We start from the raw sequence: 12,766 nt of genomic DNA, 5'->3' as shown, positions 1-12,766 counted from the left end.
GGGGCAAGGGTGGCGCCAAAATGGCCGACCCAAGTTTAACATAGGAACATATACAGACCTGCCTACCCTTCCGCTTTTGGCGTAATTCCTCCGCTTTTTACCACAAAATTATGCTATTACGCCACTTGTATTAATTTTACGCTTGTGATAATTTTGTTTAAAATACATTATGAACGTCTAAATTTAGAGTCAAAGTAGGACTTGCTGAAATGAAATGAGAAGTTTCAGTAAAAGTAATTAATAGAGGGTCAGTTCGATAACGTACGTAATATACCAAGTACAGTGTAGTTATATGTAAACTGCTGGTATGGCGAAGATTCGGACGAACACGAGAAGGCACTATTACTAACGTTAACTATTAAATATTGAAATAAGTACAGCCATTATTTATGCTCAATTTAGTTCATTTTAACATTGTTTAGAACAAGATAGAGAAATGTGAGTGATAAAAAGATAAAATACAGTGTTATTATGTAAGATTTGTGCCAACTTGCAAACGCAAGCCTTCAATTAAGTGATTTGATACAAAATGATCAAATGCTCCATCAACAGGTCCAGTCCAAAGACTATTTCTACCTACGTAGCTATTAATGGTATTTAAACCTACCCAAAGTAGCTATTTTTACCTACATTCTGCTTTACTTGCATTTTGTGGCCAAACGCAGGAACGGCGCAACATGGTGAGCACTGAATTTCTTGATACAGTCACACTAATGATGGATATGACCAAATTTTGGCCAAAAAATGATTACTTCGTATATTATCAATTTTGCATAGAAACAAAATTTTGTCTTATTCCGCATTTATTTAGTGTAACTGTATCAAAAATTATGGTATCACCATGTTGCGCCGTTCAGTCATTTGGACACAAAATGTAGATAATACCAAAAGTAGGTAAAAATAGCTACTTTGGGTAGATTTAAATACCTACGTAGCTATTAGATACGTAGGTAGAAAAAGTCTTTGGACTGGACCTGATCAAAGGCGTGATTTTGATTTGAGTTAATATAGGATACTGGTATTTTACAACACTTTTTTGCCAATACATGATTCGAAAAAGATGAGTTTATGCCAGCTTTGTTTAGTAATGTATAAGTTGGTTTGTTTTCGAACAAAAAAAAGGTAACATACATGTAGTAGAACAACAAAATAGGAAAACATGATTGATTACGCTTTTACCTCTAAAACTCCACCAAAAATGTACTGAAATTACACCCTTGCAATGAAAAGGGTAGGCAGGTCTGCATATAATAAAAATCTTTCAAATTCTTCTTCACAAGACCCACTGGGCCAGGAAAAATGAAACTCATGTGGAATCATCCTCAAGTAGTGTAGATTTAAGTTTGTTCAAATCATGACCACCGGGGCAAGGGTGGGGCTAAAATGTCCGACCCAAGTTTTACATAGGGATATGTAGTGAAACCTTTTAAAATCTTCTTTTCAAGTACTTCAAAGCTATGTTTAGTGATATTTATATGGAATCATCCTCAGGTAGTGTTGATTCTAGTTTGTTCAAATGATGAACGCCTGGGGGGGGGTTAAATTCAAGCCCGATGTGCTCAGGTGAGCGCTGTGGCCCCTGGGCCTCTTGTTCAGTGTTGTGATGGCGAGCTGTGTGATAGCGTAATGGCGTCTTTTGTGTCGGTAAGATGGCACGTTTTTATGAAAGTGCTATTGAGCTTTAGCAAGTGGCCCTATCTGGACACGCCTTATTATAATTGATCAGTTCTCAGATATACAGTGAATTACCGGTATTATTGTCACCATGAAATCAGCATTTACAGTTGCAATTACCTAGTTAGTAATCATTAATAGATATTGGTTTGCCAGTTTTAAAATTATGGTGTTCCAATGATGTGAAGTTGCAGTGTGTTAGCATGTTAATTTCAACAGACTGCCACTCCAATGCAGCTTTAAACAACACGCTGCTGTGTTTACACAAAACAAAATATCATGCAAACACAACTCTAAACAATCTGTTGAGTGTTAGCTTCACTGAATGTTGGATTCAGTGTGCTGGCATATTATCACTGACGTACATGCTAGCACATTGTCACCTCGTGCTAGTATGTTGTCATAAATACTGTAGCACATTATCCTAAACCCACTAGTGCATGATTACTTTGCACTTGTATGTTGTCTTATTAGGGGATAGCATAAATGACTGCCTTAATTAGTGTAAACTTCTTTTAATTGATGAAAGAGTACATTAAAATTTACAAATTATACACAAAAAATGTGACAATATCTTATCTCTCAATTTGATAATCTAATTTATAATCTCATGAATTGCACTTTTTATTAGTAAAAGAATTATAAATTAAAAAATTTCAATTTCATTTGGATAGGTTTGACTCATCTGAATACTGAATTTTGATACCAAGCATGACCATGATTTGCCAGAAGATCATCTGTTTGGATGTGACATGGAATAAACAGCATAGTGAAAATAAGTCAATTTTTGGTTTGTGAAGACAACTTTTAAACACACTGTGTATCATTTTTAGTCCCCTACCGGTGAAACCGGAGGGGACTATAGGTTTCCTCTGCGTCCGTCCGTCCGTCCGTCCGTCTGTCTGTCTGTCCGTCTGTCTGTCTGTCCCCGTCAGTCTGTCCCACTTGGTTTTCCGCACTTTTTTTCTAAAAGCTTGCAGATATTGAGCTGAATTTTGGTACGTGAGTGTATCTTAATGAGTTACAGATCAAGTTTGAATTTCGTTTTGCTTCATTAATTTTTGACAGAATTATGGCATTTTGAATATTTTTCATTCCCACTTGGTTTTCCGCACTTTTTTTCTAAACGCTTGCAGATGTTAAGCTGAATTTTGGTAAGTGAGTGTATCTTAATGAGTTACAGATCAAGTTTGAATTTCGTTTCGCTCCATTGATTTCTGACAGAATTATGGCATTTTGAATATTTTTCATAATCGCTTAATTAAGATCGGGTTCGAACTGCGCTAACTTCCGATTGTCGACAAAAATATGAAGCGAGGAAAAGACGATGGATAAATGAGTTGAATTGTCGTCTTAATGTTTATTATTTTATTAGATTTAAGGCATTTACAACTTGAAAATCTTTCAGTTTAACCTTGGACATGACTTTTGCACATTAAAAAATGGCATCCTGAAGAAAAAGGGGAACCCGGTAGGGGACATGTATTGCTTATGCAATACTCTCAGAATGCTTGTTAAATTTTGATTTGACAACATAAATCCACAAATATGAACATATCAATTGCTCTCAGTTTTTAAAGTGAAATAGTTTTTGTAACAGAAATACATGTACCAGTAATTACATTGGAATAAATGTTATTAGCTCACCTCAACGAAGTTGGGGGAGCTTATGTAATACCCTCGGCGTCGGTGTCGGTGTCGGCGTTGGCGTCCCAGGTTAATTTTTTTGGAGCAGTTTTCTTTTTAAGTACTTCTATGTCCTATATTGATTAGACATGCATGGAAGATGGTTCTAGTGTGTTTCATTGTACCAGTCAAAGTTTCAGATGCTGCAATTTCAGCAAAGAAATGACCAGGTTAATGTTTTTGGAGCAGGTTAACATTTTTGGTGCAGTCTTTGGTGTGGGTTTCATTTCCAAGTAACTATAAGCCCTATGTTGACCAAACTTGCATGGATGATACATCTAAGGATGCATACTACCGGGCTTGCTTCGGATGCTGAATCTGACCTACATTTTCCGGTTGAGTGAACAGGTTAAAGTTTTTGGTGTGGGTTTCATTTCCAAGTAACTATAAGCCCTTTGTTGACCAAACTTGCATGGATGATACATCTAAGGATGCATACTACCGGGCTTACTTCGGATGCTGAATCTGACCTACATTTTCCGGTTGAGTGAACAGGTTAAAGTTTTTGGTGTAGGTTTCATTTCCAAGTAACTATAAGCCCTTTGTTGACCAAACTTGCATGGATGATACATTTAAGGATGCATACTACCAGGCTTGCTTCGGATGCTGAATCTGACCGTCATTTTCCGGTTGAGTGAACAGGTTAAAGTTTTTGGTGCAGGTTTCATTTCCAAGTAACTATAAGCCCTATGTTGACCAAACTTTCATGGATGATACATCTACGGATGCATTCTACCATGCTTGCTTCGGATGCTGAATCTGACCTACATTTTCCGGTTGAGTGAACAGGTTGAAGTTTTTGGTGTAGGTTTTATTTCCAAGTAACTATAAGCCCTATGTTGACCAAACTTGCATGGATGATACATCTAAGGATGCATACTACCAGGCTTGCTTCGGATGCTGAATCTGACCTACATTTTCTGGTTGAGTGAATGGGTTAAAGTTTTTCGTGAGTGATTCATTTCCAAGTAACTATGAGTTCTTTAATGACCAAACTTGCACGGACGATACATCTTAGGATGCACACTAATGGACTTGCTTCGGATGCTGAATTCGACATACATTTTTCAGATAATAGACCAGGTAAAAGTTATGGGTGCAGGTCTATTACCAAAAAACTATAAGGCTTATATAACATTGTATAAACCAAACTTGCACAAATGTTGCATCAAGAGATGAAAAATCTCAAATTTGCTTCAGATGCTGGATTTTGATTACATTTTCATGAAGAAGAACTAGTTTAAATTTTTTATGTAGGTCTATTTCAAAGTATCAGATTAAAATTGCTTAAATATTTTCATTTTTGGAATGTGCACTTTTTGTTGGTTAATTGTGTGACTTTCCCTTACTTAAAGACAACATTCGTTGAGGTGAGCTCTGTAATCTCTGATTACCTATGTTTTTTAAATATAATAATATTTTGTTTGTGTAGCATGTTGACCTCTTTATTAAGGTCTTCCCTTTCAAAGTTTAGACTTACTTATTATAATGATTAAGATAGATCCTCCATGGCACCTGATCCCACCTCTGATGTTTCGGAGGTCCGTGTTTGCTCTGCTCTTATTTTGTATATTTGTTTAATGGACGTTGAGATTGAATACTGTTCGTTATTTCCATATCCTCTGTCTTCAGCAGGAATATAAGATCTTGTAATACATATATGTGTTTTTTTTTTACAGTATAATGTAAATAAAATGTTATTTTGGTACATACAACTAATTAAAGGCATAAACATATGTATGATTCCCAGGAATTCAGTACATAGGGCATGTACATGTAGTTTTCTAAAACAAGATTGAAGAGATGTCCAGTCGCATTTCAATGTCAACTGCAAAACTTTGCCTGTTGCATACTTATTAGCCCATCTGAGCTAAAGGAACCAGTAAATTTTTTAAAAACATAATTATGTTCCCCAAACGAAGTTGGGGAACGTATTGTTTTTACTCTGTTTCTTATTATTATTATTCTTATTTTTCTTCCTGGGAAAATTTTGTGCGCGAGTGATCTTGTAAACTACACATCCGACTTAGGTGAAACCTTTTTAGGGTAAGTAGGCATGTTATGTAGATTTGCGGAATCAAGGTCATTTTGCGCGCACGTGCTTGCAACTTAAAATGACCAATATATAATGGATATAACCGTAACTTCTCTTTTTTTGACGAAATGTTTTGAAACTTATAATGTAAAGATATATTTGTAGTATGCACAAGCTGACATGGTCAAAATAGCAAGATCGCACGCTCATGCACGTGTGCTTTGCTCTGATTGGCTGAAACTAAAGTCTCAATATCTTTTTTTGTTTTTCGATAAAATCATTTGAAATTTTGAACATAGTCATACATTAGGGAGATCTACAGTCTGATTGGCTGAAACAAAAGTCTCAATATCTTTCTTGTTTCTTGTCATAATCCTTTGAAATTTTGAACATAGACCTACATTATGAAGATCTACGGCATGATATATAAGAATTTTCATGAAAGCATGCGCATGCCCGCGTGCTGCAATCTGATTGGCTGAAACTTTAAATGGCTATATCTACTTTGTTTTTTGACGAAATGCTTTGAAATATAAAACATAGTCATGCAGTAGGATATCCTACAATATGATATAGAAAAAAAATCATGAAATCACGCGCATGCACGTGTGCTGCAATCTGATTGGCTTAAACTTGAAATGGCTATAACTCCCTTGTTTTTCAACCAAACAGGATGGGATTTAGAATATAGATAGATGTAAGGGACTCCTACACGAAGGTATGGTCATCATGCACGTGCACGCACGTGCGTGCATTTGGAACGAGTGAAATGAAAAATACATTTGATAGAGTGATTTTTCATACTTTTGGACTGAATGCTTTAATATATTGTATATTAAAATATGTAGATAGTGTAGACAAGATGATATGATCATAACGGACATGCATTCACATGCGCACGGGTACAATGCTAAAATTTGAATATAATTGGTATCCTTCTGAGAAAACGTTGTTAAAGTCAAAATGCACAGAGTTTGTCTTATTTAATGAAGCTTACAGGGAATATGGCACCAAAAAGGAGTTGGGGAGCGTTTGGGGAACATCTGTAACGGTCCCCATTACAATTAGCACTAGTTTTATCCATTATCATCATTGTCTAAAATTTCACAATATCATTTTCCAGAACCAAAGTGAAACTTGGCACAGAGCATCCTTAGTGTAGGGGATTCAAATTGTTCTTATGCAGGGCAATACCTTCAAAGAGATTTGTTTCTTTAATGCTGTAAATGTATTATATTTAGCTTGTACAATATTTGGTGGAAATTGACTTTTGAATAAGTAAGCGTAGATATTCTTATTTATGTTTATTTACAAGACTTTTAGCTTTGTACTTGATTTAGTGATTGCTGCATTCCGCCAAAGCCGCTAAAAAAGAATACACAGCCATATGTAATATGTTCACAATATACCTTTCAGAGAATTTTACACTCCTATTGAGGTACCACTAGTTGCTAGTGGAAAGCTTCAAATTCAAAACATACACAACACATTTCTGTGCGTTTAATATAAAAGTATTGTTCTACTTACTGATTGCAACTAATGAAGATTGTTCATCATTATTGTAAATACATTTGGATTTTTTGAATAATTATATAATTTGTTTATTTTATTTACCTAGTTATATTGTATATTAAATGAATTTAAAGCCATTTTTAAGATGGTAATGTAGCAAAACACTTATGTTTCTGTAGTATGACACGTTTTACAAACATAATTGCAACAAACATGATATATCCGATATCAAAAGTCATAATATTGGAAGATGTTGTTCCTAAGTGTAGATTAGAACTATTTAGAAACTCATTCGTACCTGACGCTACAAAATTTATTAAAAACAGATACGAGAGAAGCCGTTACAGTCAAAGCATTTAGAAAAAACTTGACAACAAAAATTGATATTCCACCACCATACTTTTCTTTTGGCAAATGATACACAAATATCATTCATACCAAGTTAAGACATTACTGTATACTAAACGATGATCTATATAAACGAAATATTGTAAGTAGTCCATTATGTTTATGTAAAAAAAATGAAGATGTGTATCATTTCTTTTTTGCATGCACAAATTATTCCAGTGCTAGAAGTACTCTTTTTAATCATTTGTTCATGCTTGATTTGGTTTCTATTGATATTAATGTATTATTATGTGGTGATGTTAATTTGCCTTTACAGATAAATAACAGAATTTTTGCTGCTGTTCATAAATTTATTGACGAAACATGTAGATTCTCTACATGATGTATTACATTATATTGTATCTATTTATTCATGTATCAATTGTATTATTTTTTTTCTTTTTGCATGACATATTGTATTATATAAGGAGAGGAATTCACTAAGTTATTTAGAACTTGTTTCCAATCCTTTTGATTGATATCAATAAACTACGTTCAAAACAATATTGGAAGTTAAACTGTTGTGGAAACGATTTCAAGAATGCTGTTAGAGAGAGTACCCTTTAGACCTCATGCTCACACCAAATTAAAGAATTCAAGTAAGGGTTTTTGAGACAAATCGAAAAAGAGAATGTTAGCAAAGTTGACAATCTAGACAGAAACATTTCATCTTTTGCTTATCGCTAGGAAGGAAGACCCACTCGTTGCTTTGCAACGAGCTTTGCTCTAGTTCTTTTTTTTCTTCTGCTTCCTAGACCGCAACTTTGAGGCCTCATATCTCGCTCACTTCTCAATGGATTTCGCTCAAATTTTCAGACGTTATAGACGTTAATAAACTCTATCAAAATGCTGTCTAAAATTTCAAAAAGCCACTTCCGGTTTTGAGTTATTTCCCTTTAAAGGAAAATTTATAGGCTTTCGTTTCCAGACAAAGGCTCAGAGACGGCTAAAGCTGGAGCATAAATTTAATGATTTTAGATAATAGAAGGATTGAAGTTGTGCACATCGGTTTTTGTTTTTCGATTTCTCTATTCAAAATGGCGCTATATAGGGGTCAAAAATTAGAACGCTTAAAAGAACAAAAAATTACTCGTATTTTTCTTTTTATCTTCTAAACTAAAATATTTTGTTAAAATATATAGCACATAATTTGTGCAGAATTATAAGATCTTTCAAATGATATGTCGAAAAAAGGGCTGACCCCTAAATTAAGGGACCTAGAGGGGCCAAAAGTTTTTTCCAGATATCTCAAACAGTATTGAGAATTTCTTATACATCAAAGAAGCAAAGTTGTTCAAAATATCAAGCTTTATCTGAGGGGGTCGTCAAAATACGTCCGTCGACGTCACTTCCGGTCGAACCGGAAGTAGTCAGAAAATGCATATTTTTGCCGTTTTTGACAGGTTTTTGGGTAACATGTGTCACTTGAAGCTTAAATATAAATTTTTCGTCCGTCGTCGTCACTTCCGGTCAAACCGGGAGTACCAAAGAATGGCTTAATTTTGCAATACTAAACATAGATTTGGAGGATTAACTTATTTTTGGACTTCATTACTCTTTTTAGGTCACCTGAGTAAACTCAGGTGACCTATTGCTATCCGTTTTCGTCCGTCGTCGTGCGTCGTGCGTTGTGCGTCGTGCGTTAACATTTGAACATTTTCAGCTTCTTCTCTGCAACCACTGAACCAATTTCAACCAAATTTGGCACAAAACATCTGTGGGTGAAGAGGAACAGAAATTGTGAATTTCATGATCCCTGCCCCCCTGGGGCCTGAGGGGTGGGGCCAAAACCACTAAAATTAATGCAATCTTTAAAAATCTTCTTCTTTACTCCTGGACATCAAGCAGTCAAACTGTTTGCATGACTGTAATCAGCATTGAGTTTTCTACCAAAATTGTGAAATTCATGGCCCTGGGGTCAGGGGTTCTAGGGCTAGGGTGGGGCTAAACAGGTTATATAGTGAAAATGCATTATTTCTTTGAAAATCTTCTTCTTTGCTCCTGGGCATTAAATAAACCAACTAAGTACATAGTTATGATGAGCAAGAGTGCCTCTACCAAAATTGTGAATTTTATGGCCCCAGGGTCAGGGGTTCTGGATTTAGGGCGGGGCTCTATTGATTATATAGTGAAAATACATGATTTCTTTGAAAATCTTCTTCTCTGCTCCGAGGTATAAAATAAACTAACTTAGTGCATAGATATGATGTGCAAGAGTGCCCCTACCAAAATTGTGAATTTTATGGCCCCAGGGTCAGGGATTCTGGTGTTAGGACGGGGCTCTATTGATTATATAGTGAAAATACATGAATTCTTTGAAAATCTTCTTCTCTGCTCCTGGGTATTAAATAAACTTACTAAGTGCATAGTTATGATGAGCAAGAGTGCCTCAACCAAAATTGTGAATTTTATGGCCCCAGGGTCAGGGATTCTGGTGTTAAGGGGGGGGGGCTCTATTGATTATATAGTGAAAATACATGAATTCTTTGAAAATCTTCTTCTCTGCTCCTGGGTATCAAATAAACTTACTAAGTGCATAGTTATGATGAGCAAGAGTGCCTCAACCAAAATTGTGAATTTTATGGCCCCAGGGTCAGGGATTCTGGTGATTGGGCGGGGCTCTATTGATTATATAGTGAAAATACATGAATTCTTTGAAAATCTTCTTCTCTGCTCCTGGGTATTAAATAAACTTACTAAGTGCTTAGTTATGATGAGCAAGAGTGCCTCTACCAAAATTGTGAATTTTATGGCCCCAGGGTCAGGGATTCTGGTGTTAGGGCGGGGCTCTATTGATTATATAGTGAAAATACATGAATTCCTTGAAAATCTTCTTCTCTGCTCCTGGGTATAACATAAACTAACTAAATGCATAGTTATGATGAAAAAGAGTGCCTCTACCAAAATTGTGAATTTTATGGCCCCAGGGTCAGGGATTCTGGTGTTAGGGCGGGGCTCTATTGATTATATAGTGAAAATACATGAATTCCTTGAAAATCTTCTTCTCTGCTCCTGGGTATAACATAAACTAACTAAATGCATAGTTATGATGAAAAAGAGTGCCTCTACCAAAATTGTGAATTTTATGGCCCCAGGGTCAGGGGTTCTGGTGTTAAGGGGGGGGGGGGCTCTACTGATTATATAGTGAAAATACATGAATTCCTTGAAAATCTTCTCTGCTCCTGGGTATTAAATAAACTTACAAAGTGCATAGTTATGATGAGCAAGAATGCCTCTACCAAAATTGTGAATTTTATATATGGCCCCAGGGTCAAGGGTTCTGGTGTTAGGACGGGGCTCTTTTGATTATATAGTGAAAATACATTAAATCTTTGAAAAAAATTTCTTCTTTGCTCCTGGGTATTAAGCAGATGAACTACCTATATAGTTATGATGAGCAAGAATGCCTCTTTGAAAACTATAAATTTTATGGCCCCAGGGTCAGGAATTCCGGTGTTAGGGCGGGGCTCTATTGATTATATAGTGCAAATACATTAAATCTTTGAAAATTTTCTTCTTTGCTCCTGGGTATTATGCATATGAACTACCTATATAGTTATGATAATCTTCCAGAATTGTGAAATTCAAGGCCCGAGGGTCAGGGGTTCCATAGAGGGGGGGGGAGGGGGGCTGTATGTATATACTGAAAATATAATATATAATGAATTGTTTGAAACCTGCTCCTTGGTATTAATCAAATATTTTTGAAAAACAAGAATGCCTGTACAAAAATTGTTCAATGTGTAGATCTAGGCCTAAGGGTCAGGGGTTCATGTGTGGTAGGGACACTACTGATTATTGCTGAATATTACTGATTAGTTGAAATGCATTTTTTGTTCCCCTACCCTGCCTATGGGTATTAAGTAACCAAACTAAGCAACTGCTAAGTGTATAGTTATGATGACCAATGGACTTCCAGCTCTTTCAAAATTGTGAATGCCATAGCATCTGGCTTAAAATATGAATCAAATTCAATCACTGGAAAGTTGTTGCATAATGCTCAGGTGACCTATAAGGCCCATGGGCCTCTTGTTTTTTAAAATGAAGGTTACTTCCGGTTAAACAGGACGGAAGACCTACTCGTTGCTTTGCAACGAGCTCGGCTCTAGTTATATTTAAAAATTGGTTTGTTGCCCATCATTGGAATCATACAAAGTTTGAATATTTAAAAAACAATCTTTTATCATTGATTATCTTCAACCGTCTACTTAAACACGAAGTGATTTCTGTAATCATTCCAGTAGATAGATATCTAGACAATTATACAACTTGGCTGTTATAATTACGCTAATTCTAAAGGTGGGTCGCGGATTTAGCCCATAAAAAATCTCACGGAAAAACATACACTGAAAATTTGTCAAATCGTTCTGTAGTATTTACAGTTTATTTTATATAAAATATTTATCAAATTTGTCGAAGCTGTTCTTATGCAGTGCCGCCTTGAACATGGTATTGTTGATGGTGCTGTTATGACGTTTTTCTAATAAATGCATAGGAAAATAAACATTTTTCAAGAGGGAGTTATTTTAAGAAATTGCAAGTAAATTCTAAACAGGTTAGACAAATTTATCAACTGTGTCTGTGCGTAAAAATAAATTTATTTAAAAAAAGAAATGATACGAGTTCTTTCTAGATTTTTTGTTACTTTATCTCTATTTTGATAATTACCGAAAATTCCCGTATTTTCCTATTTGACGTGAGTACGACGTTATTCATTTTAATGATAACATCATTTAAAAATCAAATTTAGACTTCTGGAGTTTAAACTAGAAGCTTACATTTCTAAAAAAGCAATTTTGGAGAGTATTAAAATAATACGGAGATAAAAAGAGCATATTTTTTATGAACTCGAAGGCCTCCCGTGCACCCCCGGTTAGAATTGGCCTGTAAAAAACAATAGTTCTTAATCTTGCTTTTGTATTATAAAAACTTTCTTTTTTAAAAAATAAAAAAAAATGTTTAGTTGCTATTAAGAATATTAAATTAAAAAGCCCACTTTTCCCTGTTATTCTAAATAAGACAATGCAGAGCGTAGTATTTTTTTTTATATTTGTAAAATTTAGAGAAAAAAGAGTGGTAACAAATTTTTAAGAAGGTTCCAAATTTCCACATTCTCTTTGTCAATTTTTATATTAAATGTTAATGTAAATATATGCAAATAGTTTCAAATCTAGAAAACGGATGATATTTGTAAGATATGGAATTTTATTTTCGCTATCAATATCTACACAACTAATTTTGAAAATTTAATTTCCCAGCTTTGCTCTTCCCTTTTTTCGGTGAAAATAGTTACGATATACTTACTATTAATCCTTGTATTTTTTTTTCTTTGAAGGATTTTATGGACCCAAACTAATTTAATTTTGTACCTGTAGAATTTACTTCGCATCTTCCTTATACTTTAATGCATGACATCAAACAATAATACAAAGATGATTAAAATATCGTAATATTTGCGGCGAATTATTGCTA

The 12,766-nt window shown here is 34.9% G+C and overlaps 1 long non-coding RNA gene across 1 annotated transcript in view; it reads left to right on the top strand.

The window, feature by feature from the left end:
* LOC134250108 (uncharacterized) overlaps window positions 1-3,197 on the top strand; it is a 6,718-nt gene extending 3,521 nt beyond the window's left edge. Inside the window, exon 3 of the long non-coding RNA XR_009988426.1 lies at window positions 2,349-3,197. This is a non-coding gene — a long non-coding RNA (uncharacterized LOC134250108). The remainder of the gene's footprint in view (window positions 1-2,348) is intronic.
* Window positions 3,198-12,766: the final 9,569 nt, after the last annotated feature.

This window comes from Saccostrea cucullata, unplaced genomic scaffold (assembly GCF_032062105.1).
Source record: "Saccostrea cucullata isolate Sc308-1 unplaced genomic scaffold, CSIRO_AGI_Scuc_v1 ctg2158, whole genome shotgun sequence".
In the NCBI taxonomy this organism is placed as follows: domain Eukaryota; kingdom Metazoa; phylum Mollusca; class Bivalvia; order Ostreida; family Ostreidae; genus Saccostrea; species Saccostrea cuccullata.
This window is presented reverse-complemented; position numbering and strand designations above follow the sequence as displayed.